This window comes from Triticum aestivum, chromosome 2B (genome assembly GCF_018294505.1).
Source record: "Triticum aestivum cultivar Chinese Spring chromosome 2B, IWGSC CS RefSeq v2.1, whole genome shotgun sequence".
NCBI classification, from domain to species: Eukaryota; Viridiplantae; Streptophyta; class Magnoliopsida; order Poales; family Poaceae; genus Triticum; species Triticum aestivum.
This window is the reverse complement of record NC_057798.1, coordinates 468,691,076-468,717,633: the sequence shown is the minus strand read 5'-3', so window position 1 is coordinate 468,717,633 and position 26,558 is coordinate 468,691,076. Positions and strand designations below refer to the sequence as shown.

Here is a 26,558-nt window from a genome sequence, read left to right as displayed (position 1 = left end):
CCACCTCAAAGTTATCCTTTCTGATCTATCTATTCAAGAGTCCGTAGTAAAATAACATGAAGCTATGCTTTCCGTTCAATCTATCATAGAGTTCATACTAGAATAACACCTTAAGACACAAATCAACAAAAACCCTAATTTCACCTAGATACTCCATTGTCACCTCAAGTATCCGTGGGCATGATTATACGATATGCATCACACAATCTCAGATTCATCTATTCAACTAACACAAAGTACTTCAAAGAGTGCCACAAAGTTTCTACCGGAGAGTCAAGACAAAAACGTGTGCCAACCCCTATGCATAAGTTCACAAGGTGAACCCGCAAGTTGATCACCAAAACATACATCAAGTAGACCACGTGAATATCCCATTGTCACCACAGATAAGCACGACAAGACATACATCAAGTGTTCTCAAATCCTTAAAGACTCAATCTAATAAGATAACTTCAAAGGGAAAACTCAATCCATTACAAGAGAGTAGAGGGGGAGAAACATCATAAGATCCAACTATAATAGCAAAGCTCGCGATACATCAAGATCGTATCACCTCAAGAACACGAGAGATAGATCAAACACATAGCTATTGGTACATACCCTCAGCCTCGAGGGTGAACTACTCCCTCCTCGTCATGGAGAGCGCCGGGATGGTGAAGATGGCCACCGATGATGGGTCCCCCTCCGGCAGGGTGCCGGAACGGGCTCCAGAGAGGTTTTTGGTGGCTACAAAGGATTAGGGCGGCAAAACTCCCGATGTATTGTGCTCTACAATGTTTTTAGGGTATATGGACTTATATAGGCGAAAGAAGTCGGTCGGGGGAGCCACGAGGGGCCCACGGGGGTGGAGGGCGCGCTCAGGGGGGTGGGCGCGCCCCCTGCCTCATGGCCTCCTCGAAGCTTCTCTGACGTGCACTCCAAGTCCCATGGATTGCTTCCGTTCCAAAAATCACGCTCCCGAAGGTTTCATTCCGTTTGGACTCCGTTTGATATTCCTTTTCTTTGAAACACTGAAATAGGCAAGAAAACAACAATATGGGGTGGGCCTCCGGTTAATAGGTTAGTCCCAAAAATAATATAAAAGTGTATAATAAAGCCCATAAACATCCAAAACAGGTCATATAATAGCATGAATGCTTCATAAATTATAGATACGTTGGAGACGTATCACTCCGTGAAGGAGAATATAAGGCTTCAACATGGCATTTTTAGTATGTACTCAAACGAACCTTTATATAGTTCGGCGAAGAAACGGGCTAATAGAGTTATGTCTGTAGGTATGCTGACCGGTCGTCTTGAAGAAGAGATGCCCGGATCCTCAGGCGATCTGCTGCAAGAGCTTTCGCAACTGCACGGACAAGTTCGGCAGGTGATGCAGGGTGTCGCCAAGGCCTTGTGGCCATCGGCCTCCCTACCGGGAAGCATGGGGGAGCTTGTACAGCTACTCAAGGGAGCGCGGCGGCTTTTTCCGACTATGGAAGATATCTTCCTTGCGAAAAGGTGCGAGGGAAGCTTGGGCCATGGTAAAAACACGGTATACCAAGCTCGATCTAAATCACATGGCCCGGGTCGGACCTGTAGGGTCAGATGGGAATGAGATTCCCGTTAGTCTGGTATATGACCCGGTGGGATTAGCCGCAAAGTATTCCCAACAGGATTGTAGGCTAGACAGCCTATTGGATGGCATAGAAGAAGAAGTATGTGAGTCTAAGTGACTATGTACTTCAATTGACATATTTGTCCCTAGCCGGATTGTAAATCATTTGTCATGGTGAACCTTTTCGCTTCAACCTCCGGACCCGACAGTCTGGAGTGTTTTCGCATACCCGCTCAGTTATGTAAACCGGGGTACGCGTGGAAACCAGGCGCAGGGGTCATAATTGCTTGAACAGACCAGTACCCAACTAGCTATGTTATATTACATGGATAGTAAGAAACATCTTCCAGAGAGAATAGTTCTGTTAAGGGTTCCTTTCCCTGGGTACGCATGCATTAATGTGCTTGTCCGAACTATGAGTAAAAATACAGTATACGCAACATCTGGGGGTTTGTAATGTAATGGGTAAAAGACATCTTTAGTTCACCGATCGAATATTCTCTTAAGAACGCTAGCTTTCGGCTTCACCTAGTCTGAGGTACACATCCGGCGTACCCGGCAGTAACAATCGTAGAGGTGCTCCTCTTATGCCCTAGCCGAACTAACGTGAACGTAGGGCATAAATACAGGACCCGGGCAACCCAGCTTGGCCAAAACTTAAGTCATATCGATGCATATAATGGTGAAGAAAAGGTACATATGTAAAAGTTACGCATATGCAGTGGGCGTGATGCCCGGAAGATAAATATATTAAGCTTCTATATTGGAAGCCCCCAGGTATAATGAGCGCTCATACTTGAAGATTAGCGCGTCACAAGTGTGTAGTCGAGTCACACTTAAAGCCTTAGAGCCATAAAAAAGAAAGAGAGAGGATACAACTAAAAAAGGGCAGAGGGAAGGGGACGAACACAGAGTTCGGCACTAGGCGTGGAATCTTCAGAGTCTGGCCGCGTTCCATGGGTTTGGCTCGAGTCGATTATTTGATGCATTAGGCAGGAGGTACGCTCCTCCGGTAAGAACTTTATCAATGATGAAGGGACCCTCTGACTTGGGCTTGAGCTTGTCCTTTTTCTTCTCCGGTAGGCGTAGAGCGAGTTCGCCAACGTTATAAGTTTTGGCCCGTACTTCTCTGCTTTGATACCTGCGAGCCTGTTGCTGATAGAATGCGGAACGGGCTTTTGCAACATCGCGCTCCTCCTCCAGGGCATCTAAACTGTCCTGCCGATCAAGCTCGGCTTCTCTCTCTTCATAGATGCGCACTTTAGGTGAGTCATCAATAATATCGCAGGGCAATACCGCCTCTACGCCGTACACCATGAAGAAGGGTGTGTATCCGGTAGTGCGATTTGGCATGGTCCGCAGCCCCCATAGTACGGAGTCAAGCTCGTCGACCCAGTGCGTGTCTGATTCCTTCAAAGACCGCACTAGTCTGGGTTTGATGTCGCTCATAATAAGACCATTTGCTCGTTTGACTTGCCCGTTTGTTTGAGGGTGATAGACGGAGGCGTAATCGAGCTTAATGCCCATGTTGCCGCACCAAGTTTTCACCTTGTCGGCTGTGAAATTGGAGCCATTATCGGTGATGATGCTACGGGGGACACCATAGCGGTGCACGACCCCTGATATGAAGTCTATCACTAGTCCGAATTCGGCCGTTTTGACTAGTTTGGCCTCTATCCATTTGGTGAATTTATCCACCATGACCAACAAGTATTTTTTTCTTATGGCTTCCTCCTTTAAGCGGTTCGACCATATCGAGCCCCCAGACCGCAAAAGGCCAAGTTATGTGGATCGTTTGGAGAGCGGTGGGCGGCATATGGCTTTGATTGGCGAAGAGCTGGCAACCGACGCAATGTTGGACGAGGTCCTGTGCGTCTGCTCGGGCTGTCGGCTAGTAGAAACTTGTACGGAAGGCCTTGCTTACAAGGGCCCGAGCTACATCGTGGTGTCCACCAAGTCCAACATGAATTTTGGCCAATAGCTGCCGCCCTTCCTCTTCGGAGATACATCTTTGAAGCACTCCGGTAGCGCTTTTCTCTACTATTAAAGCAGAATCGAACGTCGTGATGGTTCGACCTCCTCCTTACCTTCTCCCATCGAGAGATCCCGCGCAGAAAAAAATCGCTAGGAAAGAATCCACGTTCAGCCCACTTTTTCCGGTACGATAAAAAAGAAAAGGAAAACAACCTCCGTAAGAAAAGCACCCATGAGGCCACGACTAGGCACAGACATCCCCCGCCCCGAACTCTCTTCCCCAAACTACCCATCCCATCTCTCGCGAGAAAAATTCCCTACCGCCGTCCAGATCGGAGATCACCTCGGCCTCCTCCACCACGCGCCCGCTTCCTCCCATGGTCGTGTCCTCCCGACCCACCCTCCTCTTCGCTCACCACGCCGGCGCAGGCGGTCACGCGGGCGTCCATTGATCTGCAACTCTCACCGCCTTCATAACGCTCAAGCGCCGCCCACGGATAGACGATGGCTTCAGCCGTGTCAACGAGGTCGAGGAGTCCCTTGACCTAGCCCTTGCCCTCACCTTCGTCGGAGGCCTCGCCCATCTCGATGGGGCTGGTTACTTATCTCTCGGGGATGCCCTGCCCTCCCCTGGCGTGCTGGGGACCGATGATGCCCTGCCTTCCCCTGGCGTGCTGGGGATCTGGTGGCGCCCGTCGAACGTCGAGAGGTGGCACAGCCCCGCCACACACTTGTTCCTCCTCCTCAGGATCCTCAATTCCTCATCTAAAAGGTTTTGCCTGCGTGCGTGTGCCTCTGGTTTCATTCCTGAATTAATCTTATCTTGAAGTGTGGTTATTGTGCCTGTCTGTTTGTGTTCTCAAGGCATTCAACCTCTGCTTTAGCTTCTTGTGCAAGTTTATGTGGATGGAACTACCACCATATCCACCCAGCCTTTTGGTTTGGTCTTGTGATGCTGACGCACATTGTCTTTCATGTTCCTACTATCTGCCTTTCAGTTTTGACTTGTGATGTTGACGCACATTTTCTTTCTACAGTTGTGATATTTCCCTCCTTCATGGATGTATGGAACTGCGTGAATGGGACAGCGAAGCCACTGTCATGAAACTTGCAGAATGATGACAGAGATATCGAAAGATTTTCTAAAATGAGGTGTGAAATAAAAGGCAAATGTGAAGCTCTTGCATCAATCCTCAGACTGATTCCTGCAAATTTTCCTACAGAACTACAACATGGTAGTCTTGAAGTAAATACCATTTCTTTTATTTTCTATGTGTTGTTAGCACAATAGATAGTTAATATTGTTTTTCCTCTCAAGTTCAAGATGAAGACGACCAGTTAAGAAAACAGTTTGGTGAGATAGAGTGGCAGGTTTGCTAGAATCACTGTAGCTGCTTCTGCCGCAAACTTACGTTCATGCCTATGACATCTTCTGGGATCTTTGTTTTAGGAAACTATTTTGTTTACACCTTCCTATTGGCATGTCTATGGCAGCAGTGAAACTTAAACGAACACTTCTAGGCTAGATATTATTAATGTGTACATATATTGGTCCTTTACATGGATCTTGCCATCTTTATTTGCCAGTCATTTCAACTATTTGACAAACTTGAAGGCAAGCTCAAGGAAATGCATCATTACCTTTTAGTATTATTTTTGAGTTGTTGGAATCAATCTGGAAAACATCTTCCTATTGTAGATACAATATTTGCTGGTTTGTAGTCTGATACTCTGTTTGACATTACAAATTACGGAAATACTTAGATTATGCTTATGCCACTGTGCTGATAGAGATTGGCTACTTAATAGTATGGAGATGACAAGATCGAGAAGGACGGTGTTATAAGGAAAGCGGGGAGTGGAGGAGGAAGAAAGTTGGGATGCCAATTATAAATAGGTTAATACTTCAAATCTTTATGCACTGAGGTATTCTTTGTGTTAGAAATAATTGTTTAAAAGGCTCATGATTTTGGCGAAACTGTATGATGTATGTGTGCTCCTTCACATGGACAAATATGAAAGGGTACCCATTATGAAATCATAGACCAGTGATGTATCATTTCTTTGTCTTTCTTATTGCAAATATGGCTCACAGGGCCGCGCTCTCATTTGATTTTGATGATGATGATGATGATGATGATGATGATGATGATGATGATGATGATGATGATGATTGGAACCAAGAGGAGGAAGCAAGTAAGTTTCATTTGATTTTCTATTCATGAGGTTACAGTAACAAGATATGTAAAGTCTGGATTGGTTTACTTATCACTTGTATGTCCCATACTTGCAGTTTTTTAGTACTTTCGTCTTGTTGCCTCTCAGTGTATCACTAAATAATCAGTGTTTTTGGGTACTTGCTTGTTGTTGCCTTTCAGTGTATCACTAAATAATCAGTTGACCGGTGTTGGCAATGTTGCATCGATCCTATTTATTTCTGGTTCTGTATGCCTCCCAAGCTACAACTTATACCCAAAATTATTAGCATACAAATTGGTATCAGTTGTGGGAGACTCGGCCATGCCGACAATGCCTCCAATGTGGTGGCGGTCATGGTGGACGCCACCATGTGAGCTTCAGCTCATCGTGGTGTAGCCGGAGCGATTTCCTTCGCTGTTGAAGTCCGGGAAGATTTTTATGTGAATGCAATCCTGTTTTGCTAGGTCCCTAGCATTATTAATTTTATTTTTCTGCCAATAACAACCAAGTAATGTGTGCATGTCCACGTCTTGGAGTAATTCTCGGTTAGTTAGATCTGACCGCTGCATGTGCTTCGTGGGATGCCACGAATCCAATGCAAGCAGCGTTATTGTCGTTGGGTTCAGGTGGACATGGGATGGTTCATTTGATATACCTACTCACTAGCTACTTTCTCTCTTTTTCAGTAGCACTTGACCATATAAATAAGAGAAAAAAACCAGAAAACGCTGCAAGATTTTTACGCAATGCAAATTACTTGTCTGCGTGCTCGCGCGTGTTTATACGTGCGCTTGTTCTTTTGTGTCCAAATACTTGTGTAGTGTTGTGAGAGAGATTCTGGAACTTCAGTTTTTGTCATGCAGTTCCTTAAAACGTATACATCTCTTGCATCCTTTAGATACATCATGTGTACAGGTATATGTACAGGGAGCAAGTGCCACATTGCTACATTTAATGCTTTGGTGTGCTCTCACGCTCCATGCCATTGTCCCACGCTCCAAACTGTAGATATTGACTATGATATGAAATTGTAATTGCTCATAATTTATATTTTTGACACAAGGCAGGAGCCAAGAACATCTATGTGACATGGAAGCTCTTAATAATGGTTAGCGTATGGTTCGCAAGTTATTTCTCTGGTTCATCTCAAATTGAGCGTCTTGATACTTCATATGAATATTTGGTTGTAACAAATTGTTTTCCGCAAGTCACAATTTTTTGTATGCAAGAAATATGTATAAAATTCCTCAAAGCATTGTAGATAAGCAGCTTCATATGTCTGAGTGTCTGATATGCCTTTCTTTTTCAGTTTTTCCTGCCAGCAAGAAAGCAAGTGACCTATTTAATCTCAGAGATATGTCCCATTATCAGTTTTGAGGAGTCATTGTTCCAGTCACACAAAATGTTGACAGATGTATCATTTACAATGACCATTCAATTGTAATTTCAGTGCCATGTCATAAAATTTCAATTCACCAGTTCAACCCCTTCCATAAGGTAGTTCTCTTTCTATGATCTGAAATCACAAAATCCATTGCTTGTGATTTAGTCGTCTATACCAGCCTAGCAAATTAGCAATTGTAAATGATTGCCTATGGCGGTGAAGTTATGTGTTGCTACAAAATCTTTCTCTGCCAGTCTCAATGGGGCGAAAAAGTCATCAAGTTTATTCATTCATACAATTCTTTTTGCTTTGCAGATATTGGATCAACAGTTGGAAGTGAACCGTGCAATACATCACTCTAATATTAGTTATAATTGGCTGACCATGTAGGATGTACCGCTTGTGATGTATTACACTCCATATCTCCTTACAATTTGTAGCGTGAAATTTTTATTCCTCTCATTTGTCCATTTTTTTGTTCTATCTCTTAAACTGGTGAATAGGAAGTTATGTTGTTTCAGATGCTTACTGTGTGATGAAGCAGATGGTGTTCCAAAATCCAGCATCTGACACCTGGTTTTGGTCTCAAGACTGCAGTAAAACAACGGAACAAACATGGTTCGCTTCAAAATTTACTTAGGCTCTGTTTGGTATCTCTCCGCTCCGCGGAGCCGGGGAGCTGGGTTTTCGCTGCTCCGTTAAAATAAGCTGTAGGCTGGTCCGCTCCGGGAGCGGAGTCAGAGGAGCGGAGAGAAACCAAGCAGGCTCTTAATACAACTATAGTTAGAAATTTAGGCAAGGAGCACGCCCATGATCTGAGGAGGAACATAGATGATCTTCATTAGATCTACTTCAATTACTCAGAAAAATCGATTTTTTTTTAAAATAATGTTCTTCGCATTAGGTGCCTAGAGTTTTAAGTGCTTTGCACTAGCACCCTGTAGTCAGCCTTTCTTTATGTGCTATTTAGTCCAACAAGGAAAACAAAATGGTAGAGCGAAAGTAAATCTTCGGAACTGAAATCACATATTGCCATGCTCAACACATATTTCGGAAGTAGAATATTTCATTGTGTCCATATACTTTCTAAATCCGTGGCAACGCACGTGCATTTAGCTATTTCTTATAAAGCTCTCCCTCGTGGACCTTGTAGGCTTTCAAGTGCCGCACAATGCAGTGTGCCTCGTTTTGATCCTTGGGGAGTTCTTGCCTATTTAGGTAGGCTAAAAAAGGTTCGGTCCACGGGGCGACGACAACCATGATGAGATGGGCTGAAGGTGTTATTTCAGTGGCAGAGCCCCCGATTATGTCAGTGTGTTCGGAATCTGGGGTTGTGGTCGGATCCGGACTAATATTGCCGGTCTCCCCTTGCCACACCACGGATGGCTTGAAAAGCCTTTCCCGGAAGATGTTAGGTGGGACAGGGTCGCGCTTAGTGCCAATGCGGGCTAGAATATCTGCTGCTTGATTGTTTTCCCGAACCACATGATGAAATTCAAGCCCCTCGAATCGAGCTGACATTTGAAGAACGACATTGCGATAAGCTGCCATTTTTGGGTCCTTGGCGTCGAAGTCTCCATTTATTTGAGATATTGCGAAGTTTGACTCCCCGCGCACTTCTAGGCGCTTAATACCCATGGAGACAGCCATCCGAAGACCATGTAACAGAGCCTCGTATTCGGCTGCATTGTTGGAGTCTGTGTATAGTATTTGGAGTACGTATTGGACTGTATCTCCACTGGGGGATGTCAAGACAACACCCGCTCCCAGGCCAACCGACATTTTAGAGCCGTCGAAGTGCATGATCCAATTGGAGTATGCGCCGTACTCTTTAGGGAGTTTGGCTTTTGTCCATTCGGCGACGAAGTCCGCCAGTACTTGTGATTTAATGGCCCGCCGTGGTTTATATGTAATGTCGAATGGGAGGAGCTCGATGGCCCACTTAGCAATCTGGACCGTTGCATCGCGGTTATTTATTATGTCATTGAGTGGAACTTCGGAGGCCACCGTGATTGAACACTCTTGAAAGTAGTGTCATAGTTTTCGAGATGCCATGAAGACCGCGTATGCTATCTTTTGATAATGTGGGTATCGTGATTTGCATGGTGTGAGGACAGTTGATACGTAGTATACCAACTTTTGAAGCAGGAATTTATATCCATCCTCCTCTCATTCGACGACGAGCATTGTGCTTACAACTTGATGTGTTGCAGCTATATATAACAACATGGGTTCACCAATGTTAGGTGTGGCCAGGATTGGGTTGCTGGCCAGGATGGCCTTTATTTCTTCCAGTCCGGCCGTGGCCACATCCATCCACTCGAAGTGTTCGGTGCGTCGAAGAAGGCGATAAAGAGGTAGTGCCTTTTCTCCCAGTCGGGAGATAAAGCGGCTTAGGGCCGCCACACATCTAGTTAATTTCTGGATTTGTTTGAGGTCTGTTGGGGTAGCCAACTGTGACAAAGCTTGGATTTTAGCCAGGTTTGCTTCAATTCCTCTATTGGAAATGATGAAGCCCAGGAGCTTTCCGGCGGGGACACCGAAAACGCATTTTTTCGGATTGAGTTTGATGTCATATGTTCGGAGGTTGTCGAACGTGAGCCTCAGGTCATCTATTAAAGACTCGACGTGTCTGGTTTTGATGACCACATCGTCTATGTATGCCTCAACTGTTTTGCCGATTTGTTTTTCCAGGCATGTCTGAATCATGCGTTGGTAGGTTGCACCGGCATTTTTGAGCCCGAAAGGTGCGGTGTTGAAACAGAAAGGGCCGTATGGGGTGATGAATGTCGTTGCGACTTGATCAGACTCTGCCATCTTGATTTGATGGTATCCGGAGTATGCATCATGGAAGCACAATGAGTCGTGTCCTGCAGTAGCGTCGATGATTTGATCGATGCGGGGGAGGGGGAAGGGATCCTTGGGGCAAGCCTTATTGAGGTCCTTGAAATCGACACATAGGCACCAGGATTTATCCTTCTTTGGTACCATCACCAGGTTTGCTAGCCAGTCCGGGTGTTTTATTTCTCTGATGAATCCGGCTTCGAGTAACTTGGCTAGCTCCTCTCCCATAGCTTGTCGTTTAGGCTCTCAAAAGCGCCGTAGTGTCTGCTTGACCGACTTGTATCCCTTCAATATGTTGAGACTATGCTCGGCTAGCCTGCGTGGGATCCCTGACATGTCTGAAAGGTGCCAGGCAAAGATGTCCCAATTTTCGCGTAAGAACGCCCGTAGTGCGGCGTCGATTGTGGGGTTCAGCTGTGCCCCGATGGATGCTGTTTTTGTAGGGTCCGTTGGGTTGACTTGGAATTTGACTATTTCATTCTCTGGTTTGAAAGAGGTGGACTTGGATCGCTTGTCAAGTATCACGTTGTCCCTGTCCACTGTGGAGCGTAATGCAGTTAATTATTCGGCCGCGAGGGCTTCGGATAATGCCTCAAGGGCCAAGGCGGCGGTTTTATTTTCGGCGCGAAGTGCTATGTCTGGATCACTAGCTAGAGTGATGATTCCGTTGGGCCTGGGCATCTTGAGCTTCATGTACCCATAATGGGGTATAGCCGAGAAGCTCGCGAATGCGTCCCGCCCTAAAAGGGCGTGGTACCCACTACTGAATGGGGCCACTTGGAATGTTATCTCTTCGGACCTATAATTTTTTGGAGTGCCGAATACCACATCGAATGTGATTTTTCCCGCACATCGTTCCTCCCAACTAGGTATAATCCGTCGGAAGGTCATGCTGCTTTGCTCAATGCGGCTCTTGTCTATCTCCATTTTGTTGAGAGTTTCCTCGTAGATGAGGTTTAATCGGCTGCCGCCGTCCATGAGCACTTTAGTAAGCCGGAAGCCGTCCACAATTGGACTAAGGACCAAGGCGGCTGGTGCTCGGACTGTTCGGAATTGAGGTTCGTCACTGGCATTAAAGGTTATAGTCGTGTCATTCCAGGGATTTGTGGATGCAACATGGCAGAGTTCAGCAGGGCCGTGGAATGCTCTCTTGCGCCTGTTATTCGAGGCGAAAGTCTCGAAGAGTGTCAACACTGTATTGTTGTTTTCTGCGGGACGATGCTCTACGGTATTAATGAGGATATCCTCGCCGCTCTTGGCCACCTGCCGAAGTATCCAACAGTCTCTAAGGCTATGTGTTGGTATGGTATCCGCTGTGGTGTGAATTTTGCATGGCCTATTGAGCCATCCCTCCAATATGGTTCCACGCCCTGTAGTGGGCTTTGGTTTCTTTATGATTGAATCGGGTGACATTCAAGAGTACACCCTTTTGGTTCGGACGAGGGGTTTAGTGAGAGCCGAAGGATCCCAGAATGTTGCCTGGGTTTTTCAGGCGCTTTCCATCGCACAGTACTTCTGTACTATGGCCGCCAAGTCGGCGAAGTGTGATATGTCATGGCAACTTATGGCATTAAGGATTCCCTTGTCCATGCAATTTTTGCAAAAGAATGAGATTGCGTCTTCCTCGCGATAGCCCTTAACCTTGCTCATTACAAGGAGGAATCTGGCCCAAAAGTGATGTAGTGTCTCTTGGGATTGTTGTATGATGTGGGAAAGATCGCTTGTATCTGGGTGGGTGGGTGGATTTAAGTCCAAACCCTGACCCGATCCGAGACCCAGAGGCTGAGGAACTTATGAACTTGGTAGTTCGGGTTCCGGGATGTCACCCAGTTTTTCTGGTCCGCCGTCTGATTCTAAATTCAGAGCTTGGGCCATGTCCTCCTGCGAGCGGGTATCTGGCTCAGAGAGCTCGGGAATCCAAACATAATTCATCCTCAAAATAGCGGAAGAGTTGTTGCATTGCTCCTCCACCACCGCTATTTGATGGGTGACCTGTAGAGAGTTGATCTCTCTTTAATCGGGTGTAAGCCCAATCCGATCATAGTGTGTATCGACTCCCAAGGTGGCGATGCGATCCAAGAGCTCGTTCAAGGATGAAAGTTCCATTGGATCCATTCGCTCGGCATATTCCGAGTTGACGTGGAGGCTGTTTTTGATGACTCGAGAAGTCATCATTGGCACGACGGCCGAACGGGTGGCCATGACGAAGCCGCCTAGTCGGAGGGTTTGGCCTAAAGCCAGGGCTCCCCCGGAGGCAATGTTGTCCTTGATAACAAGGCGAGCCATCAAACCTTTTTTTGACGTCATAGTGGAACTCTCAATGAAAGCACCAATGTCGGTGTCAAAACCGACGGATCTCGGGTAGGGGGTCCCGAACTGTGCGTCTAAGGCTAATGGTAAAGGAGGCGGGGGACACGATGTTTACCCAAGTTCGGGCCCTCTCTACGGAGGTAATACCCTACTTCTTGCTTGATTGATCTTGATGATATGAGTATTACAAGAGTTGATATACCACAAGATCGTAGAGGCTAACCCTAGAAGCTAGCTGTCGGTGTCAAAACCGGTGGATCTCGGGTAGGGGGTCCCGATCTGTGCGTCTTAGGCTGATGGTAGCAGGAAGCAAGGGACACAATGTTTACCCAGGTTCGGGCCCTCTCGATGGAGGTAAAACCCTACTTCCTGCTTGATTAACATTGAAGATATGTAGAATACAAGAGTAGATCTACCACGAGATCGTACAGGCTAAACCCTAAGAGCTAGCCTATGATGGTATGATTGTAATTGTGATCGGTCTTCTAAGGACCATGCTCTCTAGTTTATATAGACACCGGAGAGCTAGGGTTGACATGGAGTCGGTTACAAGGAAGGAAATATAATATCCGGATCGCCAAGCTTGTATTCCACGCAAAGGAGAGTCCCATCCGGACACGAGCCGAAGTCTTGAGTCTTGTATCTTGACACTTCTATAGTTAGGACGATGAATATAGTCCGGCTGTCCGGATACCCCCTTATCTAGGACTCCCTTAGTAGCCCCTGAACCAGGCTTCAATGATGATGAGTCCGACGCGCAGTCTTGTCTTCGGCATTGCAAGGCGGGTTCCTCCTCCGAATACTCCAAGGTGATTATCAAACACGTAGGTTGTGTCCGAATCTACAAAATGATCTTCACATACCGCCGTAGAGAGAATGATACTTCAGCTGACAACTTTTAGACGACGTGACATGCCATTAGAGCCAGGTCATTATTCGAACCGCTTTTTCACAACGAGCCACAACACGCATTGCGAGGCGGTTTCCTTGACATGTCTTGTCAAAGCAGAGATCATGTACCCTTATCATGGGATTCTCATCAATACGGGTATGGGTAATCCCCCCGTGCCATCAATCGTGGTGCTTGGGAAGTAAGCGATTCTCAACAGGCTAGTGGGGAGGCGCACCGCTTTCGTCGCCTCTATAAAGGGATAAGAGTTCCTCATTTTTACCCACGCCTTCTTCCTCCCTCGCATACTCTTGCCCCCTCGAGCTCCAGCGCCCTAGTCCAGGTCTTCTCCGCACAGTTAGTCATGTCCGGAGCAGGAGGCAAGTGGGTGGCTTCCACCGTGACGGAGAAGAAGATCGCGAATCTCTGGGCGGCCGGATACCTGGCCGCAGATATAGCGCACCGACTACTAGATGAGGGGCAGGTCATTCCAACTCCAAGACCCCACGAGAGGGTCGTGTTCGTTGCCCACTTCGTCCGTGGACTGGGATTTCCACTCCATCCCTTCATCCGCGGGCTCATGTTCTACTACGGGCTAGACTTCCATGATCTAGCTCCGAACTTTGTCCTCAACATCTCGGCGTTCATCGTCGTATGCGAGGCTTTCCTCCGCATCAAGCCTCATTTCGGCTTGTGGCTGCAAATCTTCTACGTGAAGCCGAAGATCGTGAGTGGCCAGCAAGTGGAGTGCGGAGGAGCCATGGTGGGCAAGATGCCTAATGTCACCTGGCTTGACGGCTCCTTTGCGGAAACCATGAAGGGGTGGCAGTCGGGGTGGTTCTACATCACCGAGCCGCGCGGCACCGACTGGGCGGCGACCCCCGAGTCCCGATCCGGAACCCCTATGCGGCTCACCTCCTGGGAATGGAAGGGCCTGTCCTGGGGCGAATCTACAGAGCTGACCGGACTCATAACCTGCATAAAGGGCATGAAGGACAAGAACATCAAGCTTGTCAACGTGATCCAGGTCATGCTCATTCACCTGATTCTGTCGTGCCAAAGGTGGGCATTTAATCTGTGGGAGTTCGTTCCAGCCAAACACCAGACGCTTCAGAGGCTCTATGGCATGAAGCACAAGAATGCGTGGAAGGTGTTGTTCAAGGCTTCCGAAGTACCTCCCCCCATATCCTGGGACCGCGGGCTCCACGCCACACGACAACCTATTCAGGTGAGTTCTAAGGCTACCACCGAATTCAGTTCTTCCCAATATAATTACAGGGGAACCTCAAGTAATTGTGTATATTTGTTCAGGAGTATGTGGAGACAGCGGAGCGGATTGACTGTCCGGCACCGCTATCGGAAAGCCCAACTAATGCTCTCCTGACGGAGATGCTGGTTCCGGCGCCCTACAAGGGGCTGGAGAAGAAGGCCAATAGAAGGCCCCGGGGACCCGAAAGAGTCTCCGGCGTAAGGCTGCACCAGAAGCCTCGTCCAAAGAGGACGAGGAATACTCCTCCCCCGAAGGGGAAGAAGGAGAAGAAGAAGAAGAAGAGGCCGCCCTATCCGGACAGGATGGGGGGCCCGAGACGGCGGACTAGGGGACCCGGAGAGGCCCCCGGTGCAAGGTCGTTATACCCTTGTCGTCTGACGACGACGAGGCAGATTCCTCCCGCGGAGGCAGGGAGGAACAAAAAGAAACACCACCTCCCCGTGTCGGCGGAGGGAAGAAGAGGAAGGCCGCCCCGGTGGGGGAGACTGGGATGTCCAACAAGGGAAAGGTGTCCCTTCCGGACTACTCCGCCACCGCCGCCGATAGTGAGGAAGGGTGGCTGCCCCGGTAGAAGCCCCTAGTGCGATCATAAGTGTCCGCACTCCATCGTGATTTCGCTTCATAGTTTTGTTATAACGCCGAACTTGCATGCAGTCCGGCCAGGGCCCATCCCGAAGTGTCGTCTTCGGACCGGTCCCTGAGTGAGTCAGCATTGAACTTACTCCTGACGGCCACTTCTCCTCGGCCTGTGGACGACACGGAGGTGTTGTCCCAAAGGCTCCCAGAAATGGGGGAGGTGGCCCTGGAGGCCCAGACGTCGGACTTGCGGGGTTCAAGATCCCCGCGGATCGTGTTTTTGAGAGCCGAAGTAAGCTGGACTCTCAGCCGAACACTATCCCGGAGCCTTAAGTGGTTCCGGATTCAGGCGGGCAGCCCCTCATTAGGGAGGGAGGGCCGTCTGTCTCGAGGACTTCCGTTGCGCCCGAGGCGCCGGATTGTCTGCTGGAAGCGTTTCGTGGCGCTTCCATAGATGAAGAGCACCGTACTCTCATGAGTGCGATGATGCAAAAGGTTTCGTCCGCCAAGAGCGGACTAACCGAAGCATGCACCAGCCTCCTGACAGGCTTTGAGGTAAGTGAAAATGTGTGAAATCACCACCCGATAGGTAGTAGCCCCTGATACTCTATTTGGTGTTCGGAAAGAAAAACCAAACAGAGGGTCAATTATAATCCGCAGGAGTCTAACAATAAGCTTGAATGGAAATAAACATGTTGTGCTGTTGGCCGCTGCTGCTCGTATGGCCGAAATCGCCGGCCTAACGCAGGACTTGGAGCGGGCACAGGGAGAGCTCGGCCTCGCGAGGAGGTAGCTCGAGGAGAGCAAAGGTGAATGGTTCCCCTCTCTCATATAATAAATGTTAAATAAAAGTTGATTATGTTAACGATGAAGCGTTGTGATATGGTAAGAGAGGCCACCACCGAAGTGACGTCTCTCAAGAAGGCGTTGTCCGAGGCTGAACACAAAGCGGCCTTGGAACTCAAGGAGCACAAAAAGCAAGAGGTCCGAGTGGGCGAGGTACAAGAAGAGCTCCAGGAGCTCGGCAAGAAGCTTGAGTCTGCGGAGCAGGAGCTTAAAGCAAAAGAGGTCGAGCTTGCGAAGGCCCTTACAAATACAAAAGACGCCAAGGCCGAAGCCGAGAGGGCACAACAAGAGATCCAGGAGGCCAAAAAGATAGTGGCGGGTAAGAAATTTTTTATGCAAAGCAAACATGTGGAGGAGGCGTTTCTTTTACTTAGTCAAATCCGGAGCTCTCCAGGGGCATTCGCAGACCTGCCACGCAGCATATCAGATGCCGCAGAGTTCTACCGTGCCCAGGAGGGGAGCTCAACGGAGAAGTTGTTCTGGTCCCAGTATGCTGGGGCCGAACATGCAACGCCTCTGAGTGACCAACTGAAGCAGTTGGTCGAACTCCACAAGGTGGCCGAAGTGGCTATGAAGGATCTCATAGTCCGGATATGGCCTGGTGAGCTTCTGCCCACCAGCTACTTCAGCCTGATCAAGCGGATGGTGGATTCTTGTCCGTGACTGGAAGTCATCAAGCAATCCGTTTGCATTGAGGGTGCCCACCGGGCCCTTGCCCGGGCAAAGGTGCATTGGGGCAAGCTGGCTGCAGAGAAGCTGGTGAAGGATGGGCCGCCAGAGGGCAAGCCGCATCATGTCCCTGAGAAGTATTATGATGGCGTGATGAAGGGTGCTTGCCTTGTGGCTGATGAATGTACCAAAGACCTAATTTTTGAATGAATTCACCTCTGTCATGTTTGTAATTTAAAGACAAAGTTACTTGCGCTATGTAGCGCTTTTGTTATTTAAAATATCACCTTCTATGCGACTGTTTATCAAATTTTGAAAGTAGGCCAGTCGTCGGCTTCCGCCCCCATGTAACTAGTACTGGGGTGTTCGCGAAAAACCCAGACACTCTTTATCCACATGTTTGGTTCCTTAAGGAGGTGTCCAGCGCAGCGAACAAGGCAATCGGACTATGCGGCTTTGTAACCTTCAATTAGCCATAGAAGTCTACCATTTTAAATTTCGGCGAAGCCCCTAGAATCCGGAAGGCCGAATTGGGGCGCTATACACGCCTATATCGGACAAGGCCGAATTAACGCCTAAATCGGAAAAATCTTTAAGGATTTTATGACCTATCGAATAGCGACCAGTCTCTCGCCACATCATGTTGGACAATTTTGTGCTTTCTCTACTGAGGTGCTCGTCCGGAAGAACTAGGGCACAATCGCAGTAGTTCTCCCTGCGCTACCTTAGCCGAATTAACGGAACATAAGGCACCAAAACAAGGGAGCCGGGCTATCCCAACCATAACCCAAGACATGATTCGGAGCTGATGCATATAATGTATAAGTTCGGGGTGCCATACTATTGAAAGTGTTCGGACTTGACTTGCCGTATTATGGGGTACCATAAGAAGCCCCTGGCAAACTAAGCGTACCAAAGTGTATGGATGCAAAATTAAATAGACATTTATAAAAAATGCTCAAATAAAAATAAGTAAGCTGACGCTATATGTGGTCTCCCGTTGATAAATGATACGTTTAAGCGTATGTTTACAATGTATGCATTAAGCAGAGACAAATAGGATTATTTGACATATCCTATCCAGGGGCAGGCTACATAAAAATAGATAAAGCAGGAACAACAATCATAAATAGATTCCACCTGGGTGTTTCCTGCTGTGCCCAAAGCCTGTTGCCTCATGGGTTTCCTCTCCTATGTAAGTCCAACAATCTGGCTATTCTGGAGAAGCTGCACTAAAGCAATGTCCTTAAGGGTGAATGGAAAAGTTATGAAGTGATACCGTACTGTTGACTGAGCCCCGGATACGCCTCCGCCCGTGCCCATAGTATTTTGAGTGCGTAATTGTGTACGCGTGGCACAAATCCTGCTTTGATGGGATTTGAGTGGAGGCCGGACTGCTAGTTCTGCTCTTGTCTCGCCTGTTGATCTTGCTGCAGGGTGTTCCGCCCTCGCTTGACGGAGTTTGGAGTTGTCGTCGCTGGATTGGTGGTTTGCCGGAGGAGGCCGCATTGTACTTCGGCCGCAAGGGCTGCAATGTGTTCTTCTGTACGGAGAGAGCAGTCCATATTTCCGTTGACTGTTATGACCCCGCGTGGGCCTGGCATCTTGAGCTTGAGGTATGCATAGTGTGGTACCGCATTGAATCTAGCAAATGCGGTTTGCCCGAGCAGTGCGTGGTAACCACTGCGGAAAGGGACGATATCGAAGATTAGCTCTTCGCTTTGGAAGTTGTCCGGAGATCCGAAGACCACTTCCAATATTATAGAGCCCGTGGAACGGGCCTCTACTCCAGGGATGACACCTTTAAAGGTGGTTTCGGTGGGCTTAATCCTTGAAGGATCGATGCCCATCTTCCGCATTGTGTCCTAATAAAGCAGGTTCAGGCTGCTGCCTTCGTCCATAAGGACTCTTATGAGGTGAAATCCGTCTATGACTGGGTCTAGAACCAATGCGGCTGAGCCTCCATGATGGATGCTAGTAGGGTGATCCCTACGATCAAAGGTGATCAGACAAGCTGACCATGGATTGAATTTGGGGACGATTGGCTCCATCGCATAGACGTCCCGTAGTGCTCGCTTCCGTTCCCTCTTGGGGATGTGGGTGGCGTAGATCATGTTGACCATTTTCACCTGGGGGGGATTTCTTCTGTCCCCCCATGTTCGGACGTCGGGGCTCATCATCATCGTCGTTGTGCAGCCCCTTGTCCTTGTTTTCGGCATTTATTTTGCCGGCATGTTTAAATACCCAGCAATCTCTATTGGTGTGGTTGGCTGGCTTATCCGGGGTGCCATGAATTTGGCACGAGCACTCCAGTATGCGGTCTAGACTGGACGGTCCTTGATTGTTGCGTTTGAATGGCTTCTTCCGCTCACCGGATTTGGGTCCACTAAATCCGACGTTGACCGCCGTGTCTTCGGTGCTGTCGCCGTTGTTCCGTCGCTTGTGTCTGTTGCGCCGTGGCTTGCCATTATTGTCCCGGATATCTGAAGTTCTAGAATGTGGCATAGTGCTACTGCGAGCCAACGAGCTGTCCTCGCCAGCCCAAAAGCGGGTCATTAGTGTCGTGAGAGCTGCCATGGACTTGGGTTTCTCCTGGCCAAGGTGTCTGGCGAGCCACTCGTCACGAATGTTATGCTTGAAAGCCGCCGGGGCTTCCGCGTCCGGATAGTCGAGTATTTGGTTCTTTTTAGTTAGGAACCGAGTCCAGAATTTCCTGGGTGATTCTCCGGGCTGTTGAGTAATGTGGCTCAAGTCATCGACATCCGGAGGTCGCACATATGAGCCCTGGAAGTTGTCGACAAATGCGCCTTCCAGATTTTCCCAACTACCAATGGAATTTGCGGGCAGGCTGTTTAGCCAGTGTCGGGCGGGTCCTTTGAGCTTAAGGGGAAGATATTTGATGGCATGTAGATCATCTCCGCGGGCCATGTGAATGTGGAGAAGGAAATCTTCTATCCATACCGCGGGGTCTGTGGTGCCATCATATGATTCGATGTTTACGGGTTTAAACCCTTCTGGAAATTCATGATCCATCACTTCGTCAGTGAAGCAGAGGGGGTGTGCGGCGCCTCTATGTCGGGCTATGTCACGGCGTAGTCCAGCTGCGTCTGACTGGTTGTATTCAGCCCGGCCGGATTTGCTGTTAGTGTATCCGGTATGACGGTCATCGTCATGTGCTTCGGCACGCCCCCGTGAGCCGTAGATCAATCTTGGTTGTCCTGCGGCATTATCCAGTTTATCGCGCAAGTCCTGAGTATTGCCTCGGGCCGTAGTAAACCGGCGCGGGGGTGCAGGCTGGTATTTCGGCCGATATGCCATTTTGTCTCGACCTCGAGGAGGTCGGTCAGCCGTGGGGCACTCGAGTCCATATTCCTCGGCTGCCAGGACTTCTGTCCATCTGTCTGTGAGCAGATCTTGATCAGCTTGGAGCTGCTGCTGCTTCTTCTTCAGGATTCTCGTAGTGGCAATAAGCCGGCGCTTGAAGCGCTCCTGCTCTGTGGGGTCTTCGGGTATGCCGAACTCGTCGTCGCCAAGGCTAATCTCGTCTTCGGAGAGGGGCATGTAGTTGTCCTCCTCCGGATACCCGTCTGTCGCCTATTCATCTAGGCTGTCATGCCCATCTTCTTGTTCGGCCTGCTCGAAGGCGGGCTGTTCGGGGTTGTATTCATCGTCGGCACCGTCCGGATTATGATCGTCTCCGGTGCCGGTATTGCCTTGGCGGGGCTTGGAGCGGCGCTGGCGACGCCCATGCTTTGCTTTCTTCTTGGAGGGGTTATCCTCCGTTGCCTCATCACCATTGGTTTCTTTCAGAGTGTCCACCATATATATATCATATGAAGAGGTGGCTGTCCACCGCCCTGTGAGCGGTGGCTCCTGTATGTCTCCTGCATCGTCGTCCATACCGTCGATGTCTTCGAAGTCGAAGTCGAGCAAGTCGGTTAAATCATCGATCGTGGAAACAAAGTGGGTGGTGGGTGGGCAGCGAATTCCTTCGTCGCCTGCTTCCCACTCAAGCCGGACATAGTTCAGCACAGTGCCTCCTGACAAAGAGAGAGACTTCAATGAGTTCAGCATGTCGCCATAGGGCAAGTGTTGAAAGAAGTCCGCAGCAGTAAACTCCATTACCGGAGCCCAGCCTGGCTCGATTGGCTCGGGAGTGAGCGGGCCAGGACCAACAGCCGGATATGAGTCCGGGGGCCCAGGGTTACAGGCCTCCACAGAGGTGAGACCTGTTTTCGGCTCCACCGCTGATAAGTGTGCGGCCTGCGGGGCGCGGTCCAGCCCTCTATCCATCGGCAACGGAACCTGCCCTGGATTTATATCCAGGGCTGCTTCGGGGATGATGTCCCGGGCACTGTCCGACGACAGGTCTAGGCCGTGCTCGTCGTGGCTGTCCGGCGCTCCTTGCGCAGGCTCGAATCCGTCGAAGATCAAGTCTCCTCGGATATCTGCCGTGTAGTTCAAGCTTCCAAACCTGATCTGGTGGCCAGGGGCAAAGCTGTCGATCTTCTCCAACTGGCCAAGCGAATTGGCCCGCAGTGCAAAGCCGCCAAACACAAAGATCTGTCCGGGGAGAAAAGTGTCACCCGGGACCGTGTTGTTGACGATTGAAGATGCCATCAAGCCTCGAAGCGACGACACAGAGGATCTCTCAATGAAAGCACCAATGTCGGTGTCAAAGCCTGCGGATCTCGGGTAGGGGGTCCCGATCTGTGCGTCTTAGGCTGATGGTAACAGGAAGCAAGGGACACAATGTTTACCCAGGTTCGGGCCCTCTCGATGGAGGTAAAACCCTACTTCCTGCTTGATTAATATTGAAGATATGTAGAATACAAGAGTAGATCTACCACGAGATCGTAGAGGCTAAACCCTAAGAGCTAGCCTATGATGGTATGATTGTAATTGTGATCGGCCTTCTAAGGACCATGCTCCCCGGTTTATATAAACACCGGAGAGCTAGGGTTTACATGGAGTCGGTTACAAGGAAGGAAATATAATATCTAGATCGCCAAGCTTGTCTTCCACGCAAAGGAGAGTCCCATCCAGACACGAGCCGAAGTCTTGAGTCTTGTATCTTGACGCTTCTATAGTCTGGACGATGAATATAGTCCGGCTGTCCGGATACCCCCTTATCCAGGACTCCCTCACTAGCCTATGATTATGATTGTAGTTGTCCAACGGACTAGATCCTCCGGTTTATATAGACAACTGAGGGGGTAATGGTTACACAAAGTCAGTTATAGAGAAGGGAATCTACATATCTGAATTGCCAAGCTTGCCTTCCACGCAAAGGAGAGTCCCACCCGGACACGAGACGAAGTCTTCTATCTTGTATCTTCATAGTCCAACAGTACGGCATAAGCATATAGTCCAGCTGTCCGAGGACCCCGTAATCCAAGACTCCCTCAGTCATCGTCACGTGTTGGGGCACGCCCCCGCAATCCGTAGATCGATCTTGACTGTCCTGCTTTGTTTTCCAATTCATCTCGCAGGTCATGCGTGTAGCCCCGGGCCTTCGTGTTTCTATTTGTTTGGCGACGGGGTGCGGCCTGGTGTTCGGACTGATAAGCCGCTTTGTCTTGGCCACGGGGTGGTCGGTCGGCTGAATCCTGCGCTAGTAGTATAGGCTCTAGTGCCTCGTCCTCGAATTGAGGTAACAACCTGCGCCTCGGGTAACTTTTGGTTGGCTGCTCGAGTCCGTATTCCTCGGCCACCGGACCTTAGTCCATCTATTCGTGAGCCGATCTTGATCAGCTTGAAGCTTCTGCCGTTTTTTCTTCGGGCTCTTTGAAGTGGCTATAAGTCGGTGCTTGAAGCGCTCCTGCTCGATGGGATCCTCAGGCACGGTAAATTCTTTGTCACCGAGGCTCACCTCATCTTCGGAGAGGGGCATGTAATTGTCATCCTCCGAGTCTTCGTTCGAGGCCTTTTCGTCGGGGCTAGCTTGCCCGTCCTCCTGTCCGGCCTTTTCGGAGCCTGGCTAGGTGGGATTGTTTTCGTCTTCGGCATCATCCAGAGTGTTATTATCTCTTGTGCCAGTATCGCTATTTCTACCCTCGCGTGGTTTAGAGCGGCGCCGCTGACATTGGCGCTTTAGCTGCTTCTCGAGAGGATTACCCTTTGTTGCATCCTTTTGATCCTCGCCATTGTTTTCTTTGGGTGTGTCCACCATATATATGTCATATGATGAAGTGGCTGTCCAGCACCCTGCGGCCGGTGGTTCCTGTTCTTCTCCGGCATCGTCGTCCATACCGTCGATGTCTTCGGAGTCAAAATCAAGCATGTCAGTTAAGTCCTCGACAGTGGCTATTTAAGTGGGTGGTGGGTGGGTAACGAGTTCCTTCGTCGTCCGCTTCCCACTCAAGCCGGACATAGTTTGGCCAAGAGTCTCCCGACAAGGTGAGATATTTTAGTGAGTTTAGCATGTCGCCCAAGGGCGAGTGCTGAAAGATGTCTATGGAGCTGAACTCCAAGATCGGTGCCCAGTTAGGTCCGATGGGCGCGTATACGCGCGATTCGAAGCCTATGTCCAGAGACGAGTCCGTGGGTCTGATGACACCGACCTCATTGGAAGTGAAATCTGTGTTCGACTCTATCGCCGCTGAGTGTGTGGCTTCCGTGGCGAGGTCCATCCCCCCGTCCTCGGATGGCACGATCTGCACTGGATCTAAAGCCAAGGCAGCTACTGGTGCGATCTCCTGAACGCCGTCCGATGGCAAATCTAGGTCATGCTCAATGTGGCTATAGGGTGCACCCGTCATGGGCTCGAATCCGTCGAAGATCAAGTCTCCATGGATGTCGGCAGTGTAGTTCAGGCTTCCAAACCTAAACAGACGGCCAGGGGCATAGCTATTGATCTGCTCCAGATGGCCAAGCGAGTTGGCCCGCAGTGCGAAGCCGCCGAATATGAAGATCTGTTCAGGGGGAAAACCTCACCCTGGACCGCATCATTGTAGATGATTGAAGGAGCCATCAAACCTTATGGTGACGACACAGTGGAACTCTCAGTGAAAGCACCAATGTTGGTGTCAAAACCGGCGGATCTCGGGTAGGGGGGTACTGAACTGTGCGTATAAGGCTAATGGTAACAGGAGGCGGGGGACATGATGTTTACCCAGGTTCGGGCCCTATCTATGGAGGTAATACCCTACTTTCTGCTTGATTGATCTTGATGATATGAGTATTACAAGAGTTGATCTACCACAAGATCGTAGAGGCTAACCCCAGAAGCTAGCCTATGATTATGATTGTAGTTGTCCTACGGACTAAACCCTCCGGTTTATATATACACCGGAGGGGGCTAGGGTTACACAGAGTCAGTTACAGAGAAGGGAATCTACATATCCGAATTGCCAAGCTTGCCTTCCACGCAAAGGAGAGTCCCACCCGGACACGGGACGAAGTCTTCTATCTTGTATCTTCATAGTCCAACAGTCCGGCTAAGCATATAGTCCGGCTGTCTATGGACCCCGTAATCCAAGACTCCCTCAGTCATCATCATGTGTTGGGGCGCGCCCCCGCAATCCGTAGATCAATCTTGACTGTCCTGCTTTGTTTTCCAATTCGTCTCGTAGGTCATGCGTGTAGCCCCGGGATTTCTTGTTTCTATTTGTTTGGCGACGGGGTGCAGCCTGGTGTTTGGACTGATAAGCCGCTTTGTCTTGGCCACGGGGTGGTCGGTCGGCCGCATCCTGCGCTGGTAGTATAGGCTCTAGTGCCTCGTCCTCGAATTGAGGTAACAGCCTGTGCCTTGGGTAACTTTTGGTTCGGTTGCTCAAGTCCGTATTCCTCGGCCGCCAGGACCTCGGTCTATCTATTCGTGAGCCGATCTTGATCAGCTTGAAGCTGCTGCTGTTTTTTCTTCAGGCTCTTTGCAGTGGCTATAAGCCGGCGCTTGAAGCGCTCCTGATAGACGGGATCCTCAGGCATGGTAAATTCTTTGTCGCTGGGGCTCACCTCGTGTTCGGAGAGGGGTATGTAATTGTCATCCTCTGGGTCTTCGTTCGTGGCCTTTTCATCAGGGCTAGCTTGCTCGTCCTCCCGTCCAGCCTGTTCGAAGCCTGGCTGGGCGGGATTGTTTTCGTCTTCGGCATCATCCAGAGTGCTATTATCTCTTGTGCCGGTATCGCTGTTTCTACCCTCGCATGGTTTAGAGCGGCGCCGCTGACATTGGCGCTTCGGCAGCTTCTCGAGAGGATTATCCTCCGTTGCATACTTTTGATCCTCGCCATTGTTTTCTTTAGGTGTGTCCACCATATATATGTCATATCATGAGGTGGTTGTCCAACGCCCTATGGGCGGTGGTTCCTGTTCTTCTCTGGCATCGTCGTCCATACCGTCGATGTCTTCGGAGTCGAAATCAAGCATGTCGGTTAAGTCATCAACAGTGGCTATTTAAGTGGGTGGTGGGTGGGTAGCGAGTTCCTTCGTCGTACGCTTCCCACTCAAGCCGGACATAGTTCAGCCAAGAATCTCCCGACAAGGAGAGAGATTTTAGTGAGTTTAGCACGTCGACCAAGGGCAAGTGCTGAAAGATGTCTGTGGAGCTGAACTCCAAGATCGGTGCCCATTTAGGTCCGATGGGCGTGGATACGCGCGGTTCGGAGCCTATGGCTGGAGACGAGTCCGGGGGTCCCATGACACAGACATCATTGGAAGTGAAATCTGTGTTCGGCGCTATCGCCGTTGAGTGTGCGGCTTTCGTGGCGGGTCCATCCCCCCGTCCTCGGATGGCACGATCTGTGCTGGATCTAAAGGCAGGGCAGCTACTGGTGCGATCTCCTGAACGCCGTCCGATGGCAGATTTAGGTCATGCTCAACGTGGCTGTTGGGTGAACCCGTCATGGGCTCGAATCCGTCGAAGATCAAGTCTCCACGGATGTTGGCAGTGTAGTTTAGGCTTCCAAACATGACCTGACGGCTAGGGGCGTGGCTATTAATCTGCTCCAGATGGCCAAGCAAGTTGGCCCGCAGTGCGAAGCCACCGAATACGAAGATCTGTTCGGGGGGGGGGGGGAACCTCACCCTGGACCGCATTGTTGTAGATGATTGAAGTGGCCATAAAGCCTTATGGCGACGACACAGTGGAACTCTCAATAAAAGCACCAATGTTGGTGTCAAAACCGGCGTATCTCGGGTAGGGGGTCCCGCACTATGCGTCTAAGGCTAATGGTAACAAGAGGCAGGGGACACGATGTTTACCCAGGTTCGGGCCCTCTCTATGGAGGTAATACTCTACTTCTTGCTTGATTGATCTTGATGATATGAGTATTACAAGAGTTGATCTACCACGGGATCGTAGAGGCTAAACCCTAGAAGCTAGCCTATGATTATGATTGTCCTTGTCCTACGGACTAAACCCTCCAGTTTATATAGACACCGGAGGGGGCTAGGTTTACACAGAGTCGGTTACAGAGAAGGGAATCTATATATCCGAATTGGCAAGCTTGCCTTCCACGCAAAGGAGATTCCCACCCGGACACGGGACGGAGTCTTCAATCTTGTATCTTCATAGTCCAACAGTCCGACATAAGCACATAGTCCGGCTGTCCGAGGACCCCCTAATCCAGGACTCCCTCACCTGTACCCGCTCTGGACCTAGATCCAGAGCAGACTGCATCGTCCGAGGACGGGGAGCTTAACCCCGCCTCGGAGGCCGCAGACTCAGCGGTGATAGGACCGCACACATATCCAACCTCGAGTGGGCCCTGTGTTATTGGAACCTCGGATTCGTCTCCAGCCATGTGTTCCGAACCGCGTACATCCGTTCCCATTGAATCTGATCAGGCGCCGATCGATGAGTTCAGCTCTGCGGACATCTTCCGGCACTCACCTTTCGGTGATGTGCTAAACTCATTAAAAGCCCTCTCCTTATCCAGGGGTCTCAGCCGAACTATATCCGGCTTGAGTTGGAAGCTGATGGCGGGGAATTTCGCTTCCCACCTAACATCCACTACATAGCCACTGTCGAAGACTTAACCGACACGCTCGATTACGGCTC

The 26,558-nt window shown here is 49.6% G+C and overlaps 1 long non-coding RNA gene across 6 annotated transcripts; it reads left to right on the top strand.

Annotated features, from left to right (window-relative positions):
- Positions 1-3,807: 3,807 nt before the first annotated feature.
- LOC123045497 (uncharacterized) lies at positions 3,808-7,674 on the top strand. 6 transcript variants are annotated; one of them, XR_006421444.1, is made up of 5 exons: positions 3,808-4,343; positions 4,609-5,468; positions 5,667-5,767; positions 7,080-7,267; positions 7,470-7,674. It is a non-coding gene; the product is annotated as an uncharacterized lncRNA (long non-coding RNA). The 6 variants fall into 6 exon arrangements; XR_006421442.1 differs by having other exon boundaries at positions 5,667-7,267; XR_006421445.1 differs by having other exon boundaries at positions 4,609-5,497; positions 5,667-7,267.
- The last annotated feature ends 18,884 nt before the right edge of the window (positions 7,675-26,558 follow it).